This window comes from Mustela nivalis (genome assembly GCF_964662115.1).
Source record: "Mustela nivalis genome assembly, contig: HAP1_SCAFFOLD_654, whole genome shotgun sequence".
NCBI lineage: Eukaryota > Metazoa > Chordata > Mammalia > Carnivora > Mustelidae > Mustela > Mustela nivalis.
In genome coordinates, this window is record NW_028136009.1 from 154,345 (window position 1) to 176,847 (window position 22,503).

At 34.7% G+C, this 22,503-nt stretch overlaps 1 long non-coding RNA gene and 1 pseudogene across 2 annotated transcripts; one reads left to right on the plus strand and one right to left on the minus strand.

Annotated features, from left to right (window-relative positions):
• Nucleotides 1-448: 448 nt before the first annotated feature.
• On the plus strand, nucleotides 449-11,702 carry LOC309857359. Its single transcript, XR_014307655.1, has 3 exons — nucleotides 449-510; nucleotides 1,305-1,384; nucleotides 11,571-11,702. It is a non-coding gene; the product is annotated as an uncharacterized lncRNA (long non-coding RNA).
• On the minus strand, nucleotides 8,506-9,278 carry LOC309857357 (nascent polypeptide-associated complex subunit alpha pseudogene; annotated as a pseudogene). Its single transcript has one exon. The product of its transcript is annotated as a nascent polypeptide-associated complex subunit alpha pseudogene (transcript).
• Nucleotides 11,703-22,503: the final 10,801 nt, after the last annotated feature.

The following is a 22,503-nucleotide window of genomic DNA, read 5'->3' on the forward strand; positions in this document are numbered from 1 at the left end:
GAATGTTTATGTCTCCCAAAATCATATTATGAAATCTAACTCTGGAAGTGGTAGTATTAAAACATAGGGGCCTTTGGGAGGTGATTAGGTCATAAGTGGGATTACAGTCCTTTTAAAGGAGACCCCAGAGAGTTCTCTTGATTCATTCATCATGTACGTTTACAGTGAGAAGATAGCCATCTATGAGGAAGTGGGCTCTCCCTGGATCTGCCCATTCCTTAATCTTGAACTTCTCAGTTCTAGAACTGTGAGAAATAAATTCCTGTTCTTTATAAGCTATTCAGTCTATATCATGTCCGTTCTAGCAGCCTGCATGCAGAAGGACACTATGACCTAAAACGAGAGCAATAAATATAAAGTTTCAGTAAAGTCAGTTGGTACAATGTTTTTTTACTTAGAGAAGACATGCTGCTTCATGTTAAACCTTGATATTGTATATGTTTCTTGAAGGGCCACTTCTTACTCCTTTGTGTGTTTTCCACAAAGTCCAGGATGATGCCTTACATAAAGGTAATATTTTATAAATACTGTTGGAAATATATACTTCTCTAAAATCTTATTTTGCCTACAGATTACTTGGATCCACTTTGCCTTGTGTAGAATATTTGAAATATATTAAGAACAGAATGTCTCTCTAAATAACATTTAGAATCATCATTAGTTTATGACTCCTGACTCATTTGTTTATGCAGTGATACTTACTGCAAGAACACTGAAGTTTGTAATATAATTTTTGAATTAATCACCAAGCTAGTTTATTTTAACCTATGAAAAAATAATTTCTCATGTTGGTTTAATTCTGCTCTTATGTTATGGTCATGACATTTTCATTAAAATAAAGTAGAAAATAGAAGTAAATAATAAATGAGAAATAAAAAATAATAAATAAAAAAATAAAAGTAAAACTCTTGTGAAATGTTAAACTTTTCTTACTTATTTTGTTTTGCTTTTCCTCTACCATACTGGCAAAGCTGTATTTTGCAGATAGATACAATTTTCTAGTTGCTAGGTTTGTTACTTTTGCTAAAATTTTCAAAATATAAGAAGTTGAATAGTCATGGATTGTTTATTAAACTCCTTACCTACACATATAAAAATAAAACAATGATGGTGACCTGGGTATTTCTAAAATTGTATTCTGTTTTTCCATATTATGTTTTACAATGTAATTAATAAAGATTCTGCATATATTAACACCCATCCCTTCTATCTCATCTGTATGTCCATTACAGAGCATGTATGATTTCTATTCATTGCTATGTTGTGGTGAAGAGATTGTCTGAATTAGTCCTATAGTTATGCAGGTAGATCTTAAGCTATGGTGCTCCTGTTTATTTGCTTGTTCCTGATCAGTATGTCTGAAAGATGGTAACTATTGCATCAGGTATGACGATTAAAAAATATTATTGGTGCCTGATACACTGTGATGAAATAGGTAAGTCGATTCATAATTTGTTAATTAAATTAGAAAAAAATTCCTTTGGATTTGTCCAATTTTAAGAGTTTTTTTTTTTAACGAATTCCTTGGGATGTCTTTTGTGTAATATATATCACATGCCTCAACCTTTAAATTTGAATGTAGAAAAGAGTTATCAGAATGAGCCTAGAAAATATTGTTATGAAATATTTGTGTTCTGTTATATTATGTTAACTTAGGAAATAATGGTAGTTATTTTTATTAGCATTTCCTACTTTCCACATGCCCTTACAGATGAGATATAATGTTTTTCCTACTCTTTTTATCGTGGTTGTTATATTCTTCATGATCAATAACAATCAATGAAAATTCATAACATTAATTTTCTTTGGGAAAGTGATATTTTAGCAAGAATCCATGACCAAAAATTTTAGCTGTTGTTCTTCTAGGAGATGAGACTATCAATGTTCCCGAAATTTCAAGAAATAGAACTTATTAATTGTGTTGGTTGATGTTTATTGTCTCTGAACTTAGACGTGCATAATTCAATTTAAAATTATTTTGGGGGCGCCTGGGTGGCTCAGTGGGTTAAAGCCTCTGCCTTTGGCTCAGGTCATGATCCCAGGGTCCTGGGATTGAGCCCGGCATTGGGCTCTCTGCCTAGCAGGGAGCCTGCTTCCTATTCCCTCTCTCTCTGCCTGCATCTCTGCTTACTTGTGATCTCTATCTGTCAAATAAAATAAATAAAATCTTTAAAAAAATGGAGTGGACCTTAGGGGGGTGCTTATCTGAAATTGAGGTACATTATAAAAAAAATAAAAAATAAAATTTATTTTGAATTGAAAACAAGATCTTACTGAAGTTTAGGCATCCCACTTTATATCAGGCCTCCAGTACATTCTAATTTATTTATAGAAAATATCATAAACATGAATGTCACTTTTCCTATTGCATTTATACTGAAACTGCAATGACTCAAAGATGTCAGATCTGAAAAGCACTACCTTTCTATAATTTCTGTTTCCTAGAAGGAATGGATATACCATTTTAGCACAATTATCCAACAGTATTCAAAACCACCATGAATTTTAAAACATAGTTATTACACCCTAAAAATCAAGTATGAAAATGTATAAACAACCAAATCTCTATCTGTAAATGAAATACTCCCACACAGATGGGTTTTAAAACTTTCTAACTTAAGGAATTTGATAGCACAGACTCAGGGTAGTAGTTTCAGTGCCTACAGTATACTTTCAGGGAGAGAGTAATGTAGCCTCTGAGTCACTTTCTGCCTAGAGATGACCTAATAGTGGTTCTGGCATTGTTTGTTTGTTTTTGAAAATACGTTCCTGGGCGTCATTCAGAAAATGCAGAGTTTGGCAATCTATATAAATTAAGGATGATCTTTTTGAATGTTTGTCTTTCACTACTTCAAATTAACATAATTGGACAGAAATTCCACTAAATTAAGCATTGTTAGGAAACGTGTAAATTGGAGCTGCTCAAATTAGTTGCTCTTTGAACTATGTGCTGTTGGCTCAGGATTAGATAAGGAGTTTGAAGGAAAACCTAAATCATTGCTTCCTTTTTTGAGAGAGTCTTAGCATATTTTCTTAAAATTAGCTGAAATAAACAATGTGTTTAGTCGCAAAGTGATTTGCATTTTTGCACAAACTCCCTATCTCCTTGAGAATTATAACAAATATTTCATGAAACATCATTGATCTTTACTTTGTTACACTGCTGTAAAGTACATTCAGAGTTGCCAGTTAAAAGTGTTAGTGTTGAGATGAAATGTCATGCATTTTTCTTCACTTCCATGCAAATGAACACAGTAATTTATTAAGACACAATGAAGAAAAAAAAATTGACAATGAGTTGCAGATTTGAAAAATCACTTGACATTCAATCCAAATTGTGAGTTTGATCGGTTACCGAACACATTATGATGCACCCCCGGTAATTTTACAGAGATTATTTTTTTCTTACCAATTCTTGATTATTCTGTCTTGCAATGCAGAGAAAGCTAACTAACTTAAAATAAACTTCTGTTAATTTTGATTGTTATAAACTTAAAATTGATTAATTTCCATATACAGAGTTAAAATGTTCACAATTTACATTAAATATATATTCTGTGTATACCTTGGAAAAATTATACTGAAAATTGAAATTAAAATGATGATGTATATAGCTGCAAGAAGCTGCCTGTCCCATTTCATCTTACTATATAAGTTGTGTCAGGTAATTTATAAAATCCCTAGTGCATAACAAGTCAATTTTTTTTGGAATGGGTAGTAATGTTTCTTCTTATTTCTAAATAAGAGTTGGTCTATGAGTGCATCTGCAACTGTATTTTTCCTAAGTGGCTTCATGGTCTTGAACTGCGAAAGCTCAGAACATTAAACATCAAAATAATATATTTTGACATAATTAGACATCAAGGAAATGCAATTAAAATGACACTGAGATATCACTACACACTTAACAGAATGGCTAAAATAAAATATAATGACAAGACCAAGAAAAAAAAATACCATTTGATGATACACAATGGCAAGTTGTACCATCACTTAACCATCTCAGACTAGTGTACTGTTAAATCTGTTTTTCTAAGCAATGTTTTGGGTCACTTACCACTTTTCAAGGATATAAAGTGCTACCGTTTTACTTAAAACTGTGAAATTTGGTCAGATTTAAATTTCAATTTATGTTAAAACATTCTGTAAACTGTGTTAAACCTTGACATTTGTTCCCTCTGTTCAGTGAATAACACTATATCATATTCTGAAAAATACGCTTATTTTCATTTTGAAAAATATCCCTTTTTCCTCTTATGGTAATTATTAATATGAATTAATAGTAGAATGTGATATGGTTCCATATGACCATAAATACTTTATTGTATATTATCAAATTTAATAATGAATATAATGTACTTCTTTGGACAATTTTTAAAGACCAGTCTACTCTTAAAACAAAAAAATGGAGACGCACTTCTTTAGTTCACACAAATTTCATTTTATTATATATAACCTCAGATAAATTTCAACAAATCATAATTTATTAAAATTATGTCTACTTAAAAATCTCATAGAAGAGTAAAACCATCAAAAATAAAAATACACACACACAACACACACACATCACCCATGTATTGGCAAATCGCAATTGCTGTAACAATACATTAGGCATTCCACAGTTAAGGGCTATCAAAATTTCCATCAGTGACAAAAAGATTTGTATCCAAATGGACTGATTTTCCAGAATCCAAGAAAAAGTCTCCTAGGGTTTATTTAAAGATAAATATTTGAACAAATACTTCTAAAATTTAGGAAATTCAGAACATACGATTAAAGAATATTTGCAGTGCAGACTATATTCAATCCTTCCTTCAAAATGTGCCTTTGAGTACATAATTCTGTTTTCTCTCTCTAAATTGAGCTGTCCTCCAAGGAAGTGTTCTAAAATGTGTGTCTCTGTGTGATAAATGTTCTAAGACCTAACATGCTTCATTGTATTTTTACTGAGCTCTCAAATTTAATCAATAATTTGGCTTGATGTATAATATCTAGTTTCAAATATCTTTGCCATCTCTACAAACACCCAGCTGTCTCCTTTATATGCTATTACTATTGAGAATTCTGCTGTCAGTATTATTCTTGTACATTTTAGGTGATCTGTTCTTCTCTTGGGCATCATTTGTGCTCTTCTCTGTTTTTGATATTCTTAAAACTCACCATAAAGTATATGAGTGGTTTTGTGTGTGTGTGGTTTTTGTTTTGTTTTGTTTCTGATTTCTCATGTTTGGCATCATTTTAAGTCTGGTATCTTTTTCTTTAATTCTCCAAAATTTATCTCAGTACTTATTTAAATATTTACTTTATTTTTTTTCTCTTCTGCTGCATTGGGCAGAAGTCATTAATTTGTTTGTTTGTTTGTTTTTCCCAACTCATTTATTCCTTTTACAGCTATATTCATCTTAGTCTCCATTTATCGTATTCTTTATTTCAACAATTTTCACTTAATTTATATTCACAGTATAGTATCTTTTCTTTGTATATGTATATCATTATTTTTCATATACTTTTAAGATATTTTTAAAAATAATTTATTTATTTATTTGACAGTGAGAGATCACAAGTAGGCAGAGAGGCATGCAGAGAGAGAGGAAGGGAAGCAGGCTACCTGCTGAGCAGAAAGCCCGATGTGGGGCTTGATCCCAGGACCCTGAGATCATGACCTGAACCGAAGGCAGCGGCTTAACCCACTGAGCCACCCAGGCGCCCTTTTAAGCTATTTTTTAAAAGTACAGTCATTCTTTTTTTTTTAAGATTTTCTTTCTTTATTTATTTGACAGAGAGAGATCACAAGTAGACGGAGGGCAGGCAGAGAGAGAGGGGGAAGGAGCTGACTCCCTGCTGAGCAGAGAGCCTGATTCTGGACTTGATCCCAGGACCCTGAGATCATGACCTGAGCTGAAGGCAGTGGCTTAATCCACTGCGCCACCTAGGCGCCCCTAAGCTATTTTTTAAATTTCTGTTCCAATAACACTTGGATTGCCATATAAAGTTAACCACATCATCTTTTTTAGGTTAGTGATTGTACTTTTTATGTGCATAGTTATTTTGGTCCATGAGTTCAGCTCCTCTTAGGATCATCAAATCTCTGTAAAGTCTGGGTATGCTAGGATTTTCTAAGCAACAATAAAATACATTGAAACCTGGTAGCTTAATTATGATAATGTGTTCTTTCACAATCATTCACAATAGTATTACATTCTGAGTAGCTTCCTTCTATTTGGCAACTATAGTGTTTGGAAAAACTTGAATTGTGATATCACTGTGATAATGTGAATTAGTCAGGGTTTTTCAGAGAATCGGGAAGAGAAAAAAAGGAAGATATTCTCCAGGGCCAACTCTAGAAGTGACTATTAAAACATCTGTCCTAATTCAATTGAACAAAACTCAGAAATGCCATCTCCAGTGAAATACAAAGAAGATTATATATAGTTCTGGGCACACACAACTCATTTGAGCCAATGATGTACATCAATGAAAGACTGAAGGCCAATCACCACTCCATGGGAGAATTTAAAAACAAATTTACTAATGAGGCCAAGAATTCAGAATCACAAATACTTCAGAACTAATAATAACTGCCTTCACTTGATGTTATTCTATAAGATAAATCCTACGATCAAGTTTCAATTTTAAATTCTTACAATTTTAAATTCTTAAATCCTTATAAAGAAGCATCATTTGGAGGGAGCAGTTTTCATAATTTATCATCCATCAGCCTTTTTTTTAAGATTTTATTTATTTATTGGACACACACAGAAAGAGAGAGAGATCACAAGTAAGCAGAGAGGCAGGCAAGCAGGGAGGGAAGCAGGCTTCCTTTTGAGCAGAGCCCGATGTGGGGCTGCATCCCAGGACCCAGAGACCATGCCTCGAGATGAAGGCAGAGGCTTAACCTACCACCCACGTGATGAGAGAGCCACTCAGGTGCCCTCATCCATCAGTCTTAATTGATTGGAGGAAAATGTGTGGAGGAATAATGCCTTAGGGAGCTAACCTCTCTAAAGAATTTTCAAGTCTTTACCCCTTCAAGGTTTTTGTACAGTTCTGATAGCCTCTAAACATCCAGCTGATTTCTACAGTGACAGGCCTGTTAAAACCTGTCTTCAAACCAGGAATAGAGCTTGAAACATACCAGTCAAGAGCAACTTTGAGTCTTTTAAGGAATTTATCATCATTTCTTTGTTTTTGGTTAATATCTGAAATAGTTCCATATTACACTTGCATAATTTCTCCAGAGCTGACTTTGAAGGAGGCATTCAGTTCCAGCTAGTTCCATATTTTGGCAAGAACTATAATTCTATATAAAAAAAACATATCTTAGGGCGCCTAGGTGGCTCAGTGGGTTAAAATCTCTGCCTTCGGCTCAGGTCATGATTCCAGGTTCCTGGGATTGAGTCCCACAGTGGGCTCTCTTCTCAGCAGGGAGCCTGCTTCCATTCCTCTCTCTCTGGCTGCCTCTCTGCCTTCCTGTGATCTCTGTCAAGTAAATAAATAAAATTTTTTAAAAAACATATTTTATACCAGTTATTCATGTTTATTAACTAAGATATCACAATACAAATAATACAAACAGTTGCTCTTTATTAATACCTTCAACCAAGATCAAAAAATATGTCATATTTTCTCCAAAAATTTTATATCATCTGATAGGTCAGATATATATAAAATTACATTTAAAGTTTTAAAAATATCAGCAAATATTTAAATGATTAAATGCAAATTTGAAAAAAATCTACTCTTCCAAACACGACTTTTTATCCTATTTTTTTTTGAATTTTGTCGACAACTGATAAAATGTTTAGCGAGACTATAAATGTTAGATCGAAAAAAATGATTAATACATGTAGGTTCAAATTATTATGTTCCATTAAAAATGATTTAGTCTTTGATGAACTTCTGTTTGGTAATATGTTGTATCCAGATATAGTAAATTAATGATTTATATAAAATTACAGGAAATGACCTTCCGTTCCATTATGAGTAGAGCTTTTAAATGCTCTTTGTCACAACCTGTCATCTTGTCATTATGTAGCATTATGTAGCATTTAAAAAATGTATACTCTTCACTTCGAAGTCTTTTAGAAATCTAACATATGACTTTCTATGGTTTGTGTCTCCATATTCCTTTATTGCCAGTTTGAACAAATCCACATGCTTTGATTCAAAGGTAATAAATACCTATTATTTGCAATAATGATGCTTATTTTTGTTCTCTCACCCTTCACAGGTGGTTTCATTTTAGCACACTTCAGAGTTATAATTTCATGCTTATTAAAAACATTTATTATGATCTACATAGATGAATGAAACTTTTATTGTATTAAATTATTTGTCAAAAAATTTGAAGGGTTATTTTAGAGCATTCAGAGAGGATCTAGGAGTGTGGTATTATGCAATTTTTAAGTAGATATGAAATGGTTATTTATATGATTGTTTCTTTAAGGCTTATGTATATTGTCCATTATATGCTATAAAATATTTTGAAAGTAAATTTAAAGTATGTTTTTTTTTTTTCATCCAACAAGAACCCATAACTTTATTAATGATAGAAACAGTACAAATTTCAAACCAAGCTGCAGTTATTCTTTTGGAACACCAAAAAAAGGTCCTCGTTTTCAGATGGATACATTGTTAATTCCATAATAGCATTTACAATATCATTACTGTTGTTCTTCAGGGCTCGGACTGCCTTTGCTCTTGACACATTTGCTTGTGACATGACCAATTTTATGTCCTTAACCTCTACACCGGTTTCATCAACCTCTTCCTCTTCACTCTCCTCTTGTACAGTTGGAGTCTGTGTGTTTTCTTGAATGTTTGAGACAGCTTCACCTTGAACTTTGAATTTCTCAGCAGCTGCCAGTTGTGCTTGCTGAGATAAATCCTCGATCTTGGCTTCCCCAAAAACTATGTAGGTATCTGAAGCTGGGCTCTTGTAGACATCTGGTTTTGTGATGACAAAGAGAATATTCTTAGATTTCCTGATAGTGAATCTTGTAACTCCTGTAACCTGTCGAAGACCCAGTTTGGACATAGCCTTCCGTGCCTTCTTTTCACTCCGGCTCTGTTTTGCTTTACTGACTGGTTCTTCGTCAATTATAGCGGCTGCTGCCAGCTGGGCTTGTTGTGTGGTTGCCTGTGTGGAATCCTGTTCCTCAAGCTCTGGTACTGATTCATCACTGTCAGATTCTGTTCCAGAAACTGTCTCAGCCTGGGGCTGTGGCAACTCCTGCTCTGTAGCAGGGACGGTTTCTGTGGCTTCACCAGGCATTTTGTGCAGGGCTAAAGTATGTTTTACATAGTTTATTTTTTGGAAAAAATATTGAAATGACTTATGAAATTCAGTATACACTCAACATTAATTTATTTTGAAATTTACCAGTTGTCTACTGAATCTATTATATGGCAGATATTACTTCAGACTACACTGGTAAATGAAATACTTGGCTTTGTAGAACTTTTATTTTAATGGGTGAGACAATTAAAAGCTATAAACCTTAATAAAAATTGCATAGTGCATTCAAAAATGATGAGTACAATGGGGAAAAAGAAAAATTCGATCAGGGTGAGAAAAATCAAGGTTGCTAGGCAGGGGATGGGGAGCTAAAAGTTTCAATAGGAAGATCAGGGTAGTTACAATGAAGCTGACAATTGAACAAAGGTATGGAAAGGTGATGAATTTGCCCAGAACTATCAGCAATAAGGTCACTCCAGACAAAGGAATTGGCTATCTTGAAGGACATAAGTTTGGACCATGCCTGGCATATCTGAGGAATAGCAAGGAGGCCACTGTGAGTGACTGAAGAGTAGCAGGGAAAGAGGTCACCGAGGTTAAATGAGTGGCTAGATCATGTGAAAGCTTAGAAGTCATTGTAAAACTCTGGCTTTTATATTTGGAAACTTACTGTGTGATAGAATTTCTGCTAATAACTGAGAGTTCAAATGTCCATAAAATTTCAAGGGTTCTTATTCTAGAAAGACAGAATAAAGAAAAAGAGTTCATATTTTCACATGGTGTAACAAATGCTCGGAGATCCAAGTGTAGGAAGCTATGGGAGCACAGATGAAGGCACTAAAATCACACCAATATATTTGATGACTGTGACTATATATACATTTGTATTTTCTAGATTTTTTATAGTCATGGAATCACACAGTATATACTATTCATTGCCTGGCTTTTCTTTTCTCAGCATCATTACTTTGAGAATCTCCAATTGTAAATAGTTCATTTTGATGTTGAATAGTAATCTCTTTAATGAATAGATCATAATTTGTCTTTGCTCTATTGATGGACATTGATGAACATTTCCACTGTTTTCAATTCTTAAAAATAAAGCTGCTATGAAATTCATATACAAGTCCTTGTATGAACATAGGGTATGTTTCTCTTGGTTAAATGCCTAGAAGTAAAATGGCTATTTGTGTAACTGCAACATATTTTGCATTTAAAAAAATTTTCAAACTATTTTCCAAAGTGGTGATATCATGATATATGCCAACAACAGTTTAGATTTTTTGTTGCTTCCCAATCTAGCTCAGACGAAGTACAATTAGCCTTTATAATTTTAGCCATTCTAATAGATAGGTAAGCATGTCTCATTATGATTTTAATTTGTATTTCTTTAATGTCTAAATGTTGAGAAATTTGTCATGTGCTTATAAGCCATCCATATCCTTTTGGTGACATGTCTCTTCAATAATTTCCTTCACATGTAAAATTGGATACTCTGTTTGGTTATTAGTAAGGTTTTTTTATTTTTATTCATATTTTAATAATCAGAGTAGATGTCCATTATCAGATATAGAATTTGCAAATACCTTCTCCATCTTTACGGTTTCTCAATGGAGCTTTGATAGCTGTGTTTTTCAAGAAATATGCTCCTTCTTTCCTGGTACACGGAGGTATGACTAGAACATTATCAATGTTGACCTTTGCAAAGAAAATCATGGCTTAAGATATATGTAGTCTGCGGTTGTTGGTAGCGTTCTGTAATATCAAGCATATCTAGTTAGTTGATAATTTTGTTCAAGTCTTACATATCTTACCAATTTGATGACCATTTGTCTATATAATCTTAAAATAAGGGTGTTGAAATTTTTTTTCGTTTCTCTTCTAAGGTGGAAGTTATGATTTTTCTTCTTAGTATTTCCCTACATATCCCCAAATCTGTTATTAAGTATTAAAAGTCAAGAATTATTATACTCCCTGATGAATTCATCCTTTGACTCTTCTGTAATTTTGACGTGATCTTTATGTCTGATAATGAAATTTGCTTAAAATCACTTTTCATTATCTTGATATAACCACCAAAGTTATAGTGTGATTAGTGTTAATACAGCATATTTTTTCTTTTACTTTTTAAAGCACTTCTATATTTAATCTTGACAAAGAAACAAAACAGCTTTTTAACTCTGGAAGCATCATTCTAAATTATCTTTTTTTTTAAATGAAGCAGTAGCAATTTTTGTTAAGGGACCTAAACTGAAAGTAGGTTTAGAAATTTATTTATTCATTTATTTATTTAGTAAAAAATTTTATTTTGTTTATTGACAGCAAGAGAGAGATAGAGAGAGAGAGAGAGAGAGAAGAAGCACACAAGCAGGGGGAATCACGTGCAAAGGGAGAGGAAGAAGCAAGCTCCTTGGGGTGCAAGTAGTCCCATGCAGGGCTGGATCCCTGTACACTGGAATCATGACCTCAGGCAAGCATCTGCTTAAACAACTGAGTCATCCAGGCACCCATAGAAAATTAAAAAAAAAAGACCTTTTAAAAACATTTTGTTTCTTTCTTGTATTTGTTTTAATATTTTATTTATTTGACAGACAGAGAGACAGGAAGAGGAACTACAGCAGGGCAGAGGGAAAAGGAGAAGCAGGTTTCCCACTGAGAAGAGAGCCTGATGTGGGGCTCCATCCCAGGACCCTGGTATCATGACCTGAAAAGAAGGGACACTTAATGGAGGAAGCCACCCAGACACCTCTTTTCTTTGTTTTTAATATATGGCAACTGATGCTTCCCAGCCACGAGGAGCATATTACCCATTGATTAAATCTTTGATAACAACCTATTTTAAAAGGTGTGTAAATATATACTTACTCAGATTTATACACTTTGTGTTTTCTTCATAGTTTGGGGCTGGACCCCATGGTCACAACACTGCTTCCAGTCTTTGCCTTCCCATCTTTTGATACCAGGTATTTGGTCAGCAAAGCAAATTAGTATCAATATTAATAAGCCCTTGGCACCATATCTCTGGAGCAGGGGTTGCTCTTAGCCAAGGCCCAGACCAGTGGACCTTCCCTCGCTAGTGCTATAGCCCCAAGGAGTAGGTCCCTGCCACCAGAACTCAGTCTTACATGTTATGCTAAGCAGACAAAACCAAAACAGGAAAGCTCCGACAGCTTTCACTGGCATGCCTCATCTCCAACTCCCTCAACGTCCAGGCAGTACCAGATGACAGGGAGGGGTCTTGGTCCAACATATGGGAGGGAAGGAAGTAGCCACAAGCAAGTACCTGCCTCTCTGTTCCTTTCTTTCATGAGCAGGTTGTAAGGAGGAGGAAGAGGAAGGGGAAGAGAGGTGAACTTCAAGGGGTGAAGGCCTCAGGTAGGCAGCTGGCTCCTGCCAGTAGGAAAGGGACAAAGGAGAGGCAGTGAGTCTTTCAGGGAGGATGGGGGGTAAGGGTTACACCTTATGATGGAATCTGGACAGGAGTAATAGGGATACTAGACATTTGAGTCCACCATTGGCAAGCTGGGCTGGGTGTCAGGGCAGATAGGCCTCCCTGGGCAACGGCACATGAGAGAAGGTGGAATTCTTCTTCTCTGAGGAGCAGGTGGAGCTTTGGGTGTTGGGAAAGCATAGACAGTATTGTTCCAGGGCCAAGGACAGGTCCGGGTACTCCTGGTTGGAGGTCAAGGCCACAGTATGATCCAGGTCTTCTACCAGCAGCTTGAAGGTACCACATGCCAGCCACCCCTCATTATTGTGTATAACTCTCTGGTGCACTTATTGGCTTATCCATCAAATGACACCTTCAGCAGCTTGAAAACCACCTCCACAGGCACTCCAGGATATGGGAGGCTTCCAGAGTGAAAATTTTGCACAGGATCACCCCAAAAGACCAGAAGTCACTCTGGTGGATGTAGATCTGGTCAAACATGGCCTTAGGGACCATCCACTTCACAGGCAGTCCACTGTTGGTTGTCTTTTTATAGTAACTGATGTGGTGATATCTCTGGCAAGGCTGAAGTCTGAGATCTTCATCATGTTGTCCTTTGTCACCAGCACTTCCCTGGTGGCCAGGTCTTGGTGTATGCACTTCTTGGAGGCAAGGTACTCCATGCCTCAGGCTACCTGGTAGGCACAGGATACCAGGACCTTGAAGGAGAGTTGCTCTGCTGCATTGAGGCTGATATTGTAACAGTACTCCAGGTCAGGAGGCCTCTGGGCCTGCAGGTACTCCTGTATGTTGTCTTTGGAGGCATATTCCATGAGAGTGTACGAAGGGCCGTCCTGTGTGCAGGACCCAGCAGGTGGATGGTGTCCTTGTGTGTCCAATCATCTTCATCATCTCCATTTCTGAGATTAGGTTTGACCGGTCTTTCTCTGTTGCATCTGACTTCAACATCTTCAAAAACACTTTAGTCAAATGGTTGGATTTGTCTTTGTCCAGCCCAATGGCCTCCTCCAACACCACCTGCCCAAAGTAGGCCTGTCAAGGGGTCTGCCTAAACTGACTACAACCAGCCTGCCTCCAGGCAGTTATGAACTCTAGATTATCCTCAAAAACATTAAACCACAAGCTAAAAATTCTCTTCACTAGGTCTCTGTCGCAGGTCTAATTTATTATCTTTCATCATTTATCTTTTTCCTAATTCTTATTTTCAGTATAGTTTATTTTGCTTCCAGGTGTTTCCCCTGGTTTCTGCATGCTGTTTCATAGGTAAGAATTATCCTTTCATAAAATTATTTCTTGAGCATTCATTACATCTCTCAGTTAAAATGGGTTCTTTTAAGGTATTGATTCATTTGAGTTTTCTCAAAATGGGAAGAATTTTCAAAATGGTGTTTTCCTCAAGGTTCAGAGTATGTCTTAGCCTCATCTTTACTCTTGTTGAAATTCACTTTTCAAATTCTTGTCCCTCTTTTTATCTTTTTAAATTAAAATGTTTTATTTTTACTATTTTTTTATTTGAGTATAGTTGATATTCAGTGTTACATTGGTTTCAGGTTTTCAATATCTCCATACATTATTCTATGATCACTACAAATATAGCCACCATCTGTCACCATATAACACTATTATAATATCATTGACTATATTCTCTACATTGTCCCATACCACTTTTTAAAATCTCAGATTTTTATGTTTTCTGTTATTCCAATTTTCGACCATCATTTTACTTGGTTACTTTAATAAAATATGCCTGATTACACACTCTTTGCTGAACACCATAGCATTTGATTTATTGTAGTCTTCTTCTTTTTTAATTAACCTATAATGTATTATTAGCCCCAGGGGTACAGGTCTGTGAATCGCCAGGTTTATGCACTTCACAGCACTCACCACAGCACATACCCTCACCAATGTTCATAACCCCACCACCCACTCCCTACCACCCCCCCGGCAACTCTCAGTTTGTTTTGTGAGATTAAGAGTCTCTTATGGTTTATCTCCCTCCGATCCCATCTTGTTTCATTTACTCTTTTCCTGTCCCCCACCCCCCACATTGCACCTCCATTTCCTCATATCAGGGAGATCATATGATAGTGTCTTTCTCTGGTTGACTTATTTTGCTAAGCATAATAACCTCTAGTTCCATCCATGTCAACGCAAATGGCAATATTTTATTTCTTTTGATGGCTACATAGCATTCCAATATATATATATATATATATATATATATATATATATATATATATCATTCATTTGTTGATGTTTGTTGATGGACATCTAGGTTCTTTCCATAGTTTGGCTATTGTGGATATTACTGTTATTAACTTTTGGTGCACGTGCCCCTTTGGATCATATAGCAGTCTTCTTTACCTCTATCAGAACCCCAGGAAGCTTTATTTATTTATTTACTCACATAAAAAGATGATCCAACACAACGTTTTTTGATGTTCAAATGTATTATAATGCCATACCGCTTAACACTATGCTTACTGCTCTCTTTCACTGTCTGACTAAATCCTCATCATCACTATGCCATTTAATGAGAAAGAACATTTGAACTCTGAGTTCTCTCCATATCAGGGATTGAAGACTCCACCCTTCTGTTTGTGCAGGTAAAATAAATGTTGATATCGTCTGTTCTGCACATACCCCATCCTGTTCACCAGAATATTCACCATCAAAATATATGCAAAATGAAAACCATCCCTCACCACTTCTATTACCACCCCGCATGCTAAAAACACCATCATATGTTCCTGAATTATTGACTTGATTGATAACCCCACTTCCACAGATACTGCACTCCTTTCTCCCTGCAAATTTATTTTGGTACAGCAATTTAACCTAAAAATCAAGTCAGATGATTTTATTCTGCTGTTGAAAGTCTTTTGGTATCTTCCCCTTTCATATTAAATAAAAACTGAAGGTGTTTCAATGTACTAGAAGGTCATACATCAATACGTTCTTCCTCTCTCCACCACTATGAACTCCTCATTGGCCTCCTTGCTTTTCCTCAAAAGTAACAGACAAGCTGTTCACACAAAGTCTATATACTTACTTGCTCTGCCTAGAGCAATCTTTTCCTTTAATATCTGTATAACACTCTCCTTCACTTCCTGGGTCTTTGTGCAAATAACATCTCATAAATGAGTTATAACCACCCAACACAAAATAAAATTAACTTTCATCCCAGAATTCTCCAATGGCTTTTACCTTTCTTGTACTTCTTTGTAACACTTATCACCATCAACCATCAATCATTATTCTATTACTGGTTTATTTTCTTATTGGAGACAGAGAGAGAGAGAATTGGGAGGGTGCGCAGAGGAAGAAGAAAACACCCCACTGCCTAGAAAGCCTGCTGGGGAGTTACATCTCAGGACCCTGTGATCATGACCCAAGCCAAAGGCAGTCACTCAATGGACTGAGCCACCGAGGTGCCCCTCTATTATTGGATTATTTCACTATTATATTTCAAAAGAATGTAAGCTCTTTGTGGTCTGGTATTTAATATGTTTTATTAATTGAAGTATTCTCAGAAAGGTAGCTGGCAGATTGTAAGGGCTCACTAAACTGTATTTTGTTGTTATTATTGGGCTCCTTTATGGGCTTTACCTCTTACGCTAGAAGTCTATCCTTCAGATGTAAGCCATAAGAATAGAGCCCTGCTGCCTGTTCAAATGTGTAAAAAGCCTGTATTAAGTGGGTATTTTAAAAGCTAAATGAATGGCTTAATAGTTGTATATCGGGGGAAAGGGAACATATTTTCCACGGTTTAGAATAGAGTTCTTTTATAGAGTTCTTGTACAAGCCTACACTATTGAACGATAATGGGCAGTTGTACATTACAATTATACAAACACTTTGGTAATTTATATCCTTTTTTTGTAATTCATGACTGGATCATTTAATTCCTTAGGAACATTATAGCATTTCAACTTTTCATGTTCAGTAAACTTATTGGGGTTGCTACCTTTTTTATTCAAATGGAGAAATAGTCATGATTTAATCTAAATAAAGTGTTACTGATTGTGTAGTTTTCTAGGAATGGGTCGCACATGCTTGTTTAAAAGTTTTGTTAAATTCTCAAGTCTGTCACTGATAAAAGCCTTTTGTAGATTAGAACTTGATCAAAACGGAAAAGTTATGTAACACCAGTTGTTATACTATCTTTGTTTCCATCTTGCATTGTAATAACACCCATCTTAACTCTATTTAAGACAAATCATTGCCAGATGGATTTCTGGCATTGATTGCATGATATGAAATCTAGTATAACTAAAAATTTTTGGTTTTAGTAGCATATAAATCAATTTAGAAAAATATATGTATTTGAATATAAGATAAAGTTTTAAATTATTTGGCAATAGTAAACTAAACTTTTTTTTGTAAATTTTTATTTTCTCAAATTTCATTGAGCTCTTTTGCAATAAGAAACAAGCTACAAAAAATTAAGGTTTATTTACCCCAATTCAAAATTATTAGGAATATAATCATAGAGGTTGAAGTATTTAAAATATTGAACCCAAAATATTTTATTAGGTAAATTCATGAATGCTGAGCATTCACTGTTAAAATATACTAATACTATTGATAGACTGGTAGAAGCCTAAAATCAAATATTTATTAAATATTTATATCCATATCTTTTCATGGCTTGGTAATTCATTTCTCTAGCATTAAATAATATTCCATTGTTTGCATGTACTACACTTTATTTGTCCTTTCACCTATGGAAGGATATCTTGGTTGCTTCCAAGCTTTTGTCAGTTATAGACATATTTGTGGTATAGATTTCATCTTCTTTGGATGAATACCAAGAACTGCTACTGCTGAATGATCTGGCAAGAAAATGTTTAGTTTTGTAAGAAACTGCCAAGTTGTTTTCCATTCTTTATTCTCAATAGACATGAAGAACATTCCTGTTGCTCCACATCCTCACCAACATTTCGTGTTCTGTTGTCAGTGCTCTGGATTCTGGGTATGTACTGGTGTCTCTTTTTTGTTTTAATTTGCATTTTCCTGATGACATATGATGTGAAGCATCTTTTTATATGCTTATTTGCCATCTGTAATATTTTCTTTTGTGAGGTATCTGCTAAGGTCTTTGGCTCATTTTTAATCAGGTTTTTCCCCCATTGTTGAGTTTTAAGGGGTCTTTGTGTATTTTTGATTAACAGTCCTTTGCCAGATGTGTATTTTGCAAATTTTTTCTCATAGTTTGTGCTTTGCCTTTTCATTCTCTTGGCATTGTGTTTCACAGAGTAGACATTTTTAAATTCAGTGCTTGTGCTTTTGTAGCTAAAGTTATTGCCAAAACCAAGGTCATTTAAATTTTCTTCTATATTACCTTCTACATGTTTCATGTTTAGGTTTATAATCCAATCTGAGTTAATTTTTGTGAAGAGTGTATGATATCTGCCTGGATTTATTTTATTTTATTATTTTATTTTATATTATATTTTTACTCCAGAACCATTTGTTTAAAAGATTGTATTTTGCTCTCTTGTATTGCTTTTGCTTTTATATTAAATATAAAATATAATTGATAATATATATTCTGTTGCTTTAATCTAGTCTTTCTGTGGTATTACAATATCTTGCTTACAATTATCGTTATGGGAAACTTTTTTTTTAAGATTTTATTTATTTATTTGACAGAGAGAGAGATCACAAATAGGCAGAGAGACAGACAGAGAGAGAGATGAGGAGAAGCAGGCTCCCTGCTGAGCAGAGTGCCCAATGCGGGACTCGATCCCAGGCCCCTGGGATCATGACCTGAGCCGAAAGCAGAGGCTTAACCCACTGAGCCACCCAGGTGCCCCATCGTTATGGTAAACGTTGAAGTCAGTCCTCAGTCTTTGTTCTCCTTCAACACTATGTTGACTATTGTGAGTCTTTGCCTCTCCATATAAACTTTAAAATAAGTGTGTTAATATTAAAAAAAAGAACTTGCTGGAATGCATTAATTGTATAGATAAACTTGGAAACCAGTGACCTCTTGAGCTTAGCAGGAGATAGACCATGGACATCAGTTGTCACAGTGGTGCCTCTGGCAGAACCTATTGCAAATCCCTAGGCAAAAGGAGACCTCAAGGATCTGAGAGAATGTCTAAGAAGTACTTGATACATCCCTTGGGTATGGTTTATTGAAGTGTCCACCTGTCTGAAAGCTGGGGAATCTAGATAAGGGAGGGAAAATTAGTTATGATAAAACATATCAACAAACATCAATAAATTTTGTAAAACTAAATGTCATGGCTCATATACAATATGACCAACAGAGGGACCGTCAGAAGGAAAGCATCAGTTATGTTTATTGTGAAATTTTTTATTCAAAATAAAGCAATGTGAGGGGAAGACACAATGAGAAAATTACCATTTTTAAAATGGTTAAACTTCTTACAAAATGGAATAGGTTTTATGTTCTAAGTAGTATATTGAAAAGTAAAACATTGGGGCGCCTGGGGGCTCAGTGGTTTGGGCTGCTGCCTTCGGCTCAGGTCATGATCTCAGGGTCCTGGGATTGAGCCACGCATCAGGCTCTCTGCTCCGCAGGGAGCCTGCTTCCCTCTCTCTCTCTCTGCCTGCCTCTCTGCCTACTTGTGATCTCTGTCTGTCAAATAAATAAATAAAATCTTTAAAAAAGAAAAGAAATGTAAAACATTAAAAAATAAAATTTTAATTAAAAATTATGTAATTTAAAAAAAAGGTTAAAAATAGCAGAACCATTTTTCCTATAACTTGAAAATACATTGTATATATATCTATCAAAAATCACTTGTCATGGGGGCGCCTGAATGGCTCAGTGGGTTAAAGCCTCTGCCTTTGGCTCAGGTCATGATCCCAGGATCCTTGGATCGAGTCCCACATTGGGCTCTCAGCTCAGCAGGGAGCCTGCTTCCTCCTCTCTCTCTCTCTGCCTGACTCTGCCTACTTGTGATCTCTGTCAAATAAATAAATAAAATCTTTTATAAAAAATTTTTTAAAAATAACTTGTCATGTCTGGAATCAGGAGCATATGGAAAAAAATAATATCTGAGGACAATACTTCTGCCATGTTTTGTGCCTTGTTAATATTTTTAAACAGTCAGGCAACTTTTAGCTTTATTGAAATACCTGCTAAGATACCAGCAGTGCCTTTTGGAGCCCTATGACTATAAAGATTAATTGCAAATTTTCAAAATGTTTACTATGGTGTCACTATTTAGGGCCACCACCAAGTATGTTTCAGAAGTAAGCATAACTGTTACTCTTCCATAAGGCAAAAGGGCATATTTTCAGGAGCTCCATCTGCTGTACCAGGAAGTGAATCAAGTAATGATTTTTGTCTATAAAATAATTCACTTTTCCATCTAACATTCCTCATTCCACATTATAATAATAACAACTAGGAGGAGACTAAAACAAACAAACAACTACAACTACAACTACAACAACCAGCTTTTCCTTCAGTGGAAAAGTAAATATAACCTTATGAGTAGCCTGAAATTTATTTTTAAATATTTTTAAGATAAACGTTTTTGTTAGAAAACCATATATTTTATATTACTAAGAAATAACAGGCAAAGTTTTATTAACTTCTAAAAAGTCTAGTTACTTCTATATATCTATTAACTCATCTCTTTATGAAGTAGAACATGATCACACCTATTGTATCTACCCAAGTTTGTATGCTTTGGTTATTTTATGTTTGCTATTTCCTTGCTTAATTTTTACAATATTTGATACACAATAGTACCTTTAAGTCCATCTATGGTTTCACAGAATTTGTTTGAACTTTATAAAAATGCACCATACTTTTTGCACTGTCCTTGTTTTACTTCTCTATTAGCTTTCCAAGATTTATTCACTTTAGAGTGTGTATTTTATTTTTATACCTCCATAATGCTATGTTTACAAATTTGTATCTATCTGTACTTTTAAAAATATCTTAATTATATACCATTTCTCATCTCACGTAACACTCATGTTACTTCTACACTTATCAGATATTATGTAACTGAAAACCACAACTCAGCAACAATAGAACACCATTTTTCAAAATTAAATGGCTTACCAGAGTTCTTTAATTCTATCCTTTATTTGTATTAGATGACCCTTTATTCTGGTATTTGGCATTGTTCATATGGAGAAAAGCTTATAAGTTGATATTCCATAAATAGAAGGATTTATTATGATTGATTAATTATTTTCATTTAGAATGCATAGAATATGGTTGATTTAATATTTCTTACTTACTCTCTGCCTGGAACATAGTGCTATCTATGTAATAGCCACTAAAATATTAAGTTAATTACCTAGACTTTAAACTGCATATTAATAGGAATAACATACAGAACTCTTCTCAGATTGGGACCCCTGGGTGGATCAGTCAGTTAAACGCCTGAGCCTTTAGCTCAGGTCATGATCTTAGGGTCCTGGGACTCAGTTCTGCAACAGATTCCCTGCTTAGCCGGGAGTTTGCTTCTCCCTCCCCCTGCTGCTCCCCCTGCTTGTGCTCTCTCTCACTCTCTCTCTTACAAATAAATAAAATTTAAAAAATGAATTCTTCTCAGATAGCTAATATAGAATATCGTCTTTGTATTCATCAAAGGGAAAGTGCCATATAATAATGAAATTCAGACTACTTCAAATTCATTTTTTAACCAGTAAGAAAGTACTGGAAACAAGCCAAAAATGTCTTCAGTGAATTAAAGAAATAGATTGATTTTCAATATCTTAATGTTTCTAAAATATTTTGCAAGATTTTTATACTAGATATCAGTGTAAATATTCATTATACAAGGATATTCTAAAAATAAACCCGAGAAAACTACTTGACATATATGATGACAAAAACCAGTTTGACAAAAGTCAGTTTGGGTAAAACTTACAACACCTACCACCTGAAACTCTTGTTCTATAATTTAATTATTTTAATTTACAAAAATACAAAAATAATATATCAGAGTAAGTATATTGATAGCTTTGAAGGTATGCTCTGGCTGTGCACTGTTTACTATTTAAAGGGGAATAAAATATGTGATGCTTATGGTGTGACTATATTAAAATTCAACAAGTTCAGAAGCATACGAGGAATAGAATAAAGACAAAAGATGACCCTTACTTATCCTAAAGATAGACCATGGTATATATGTGCTAGTTGGGGAGAGAATCCAGTCAGTAGATGGTTGATGTGGTAGTGGGAAAACAAAGACACAACGTTTTGGTTGAAAGTTTAGCACTATATTTAACAAAGTGAAATTGTGTGTTAATAGCCTTGAATAAAATCCAAAAAATATTTTCAATTCATTGAAGATTATTTAGGAAAAACTTGAAAAATACAACTTGATAAGGATTCCAATAAAAGATTCATAAGCAATACAAGTTTCAGAATTTTTAGTATATTTTCCCTAAAGAGCCATTTGATTTCAATTACAAAGAATTCTATTTGCCTGCCACTTAAATAAGAGGAAATTATTTGGTTTTGTAATAAGTCAATAAAATAAATTAACATATCTTTAGAAAACAGATATGCACACTAATTTAAAAAGAATAGTGCTTAACCTGTTCAGCAAACATTTGGAAAATTCCTTGCCATCAGCTAGCTCTGGAGTTCTGCTAGGTGAGTAAGGCCATGTATGTTACTGCTCAGAGTACTGACGCAAAGCAATTGTCTCCTTCACATCCATTTTTTGCTGTTGATAAGTCATGCTATGTTGTTTAGAGATGCATAGATGGCCCTACATGAAGGCCTTTTTTTGCGTGTATATGGGTGACTGTGATTTAACTTTCAAATTAGAAGGCTCTTGATTTACAATGATTCAACTTATGA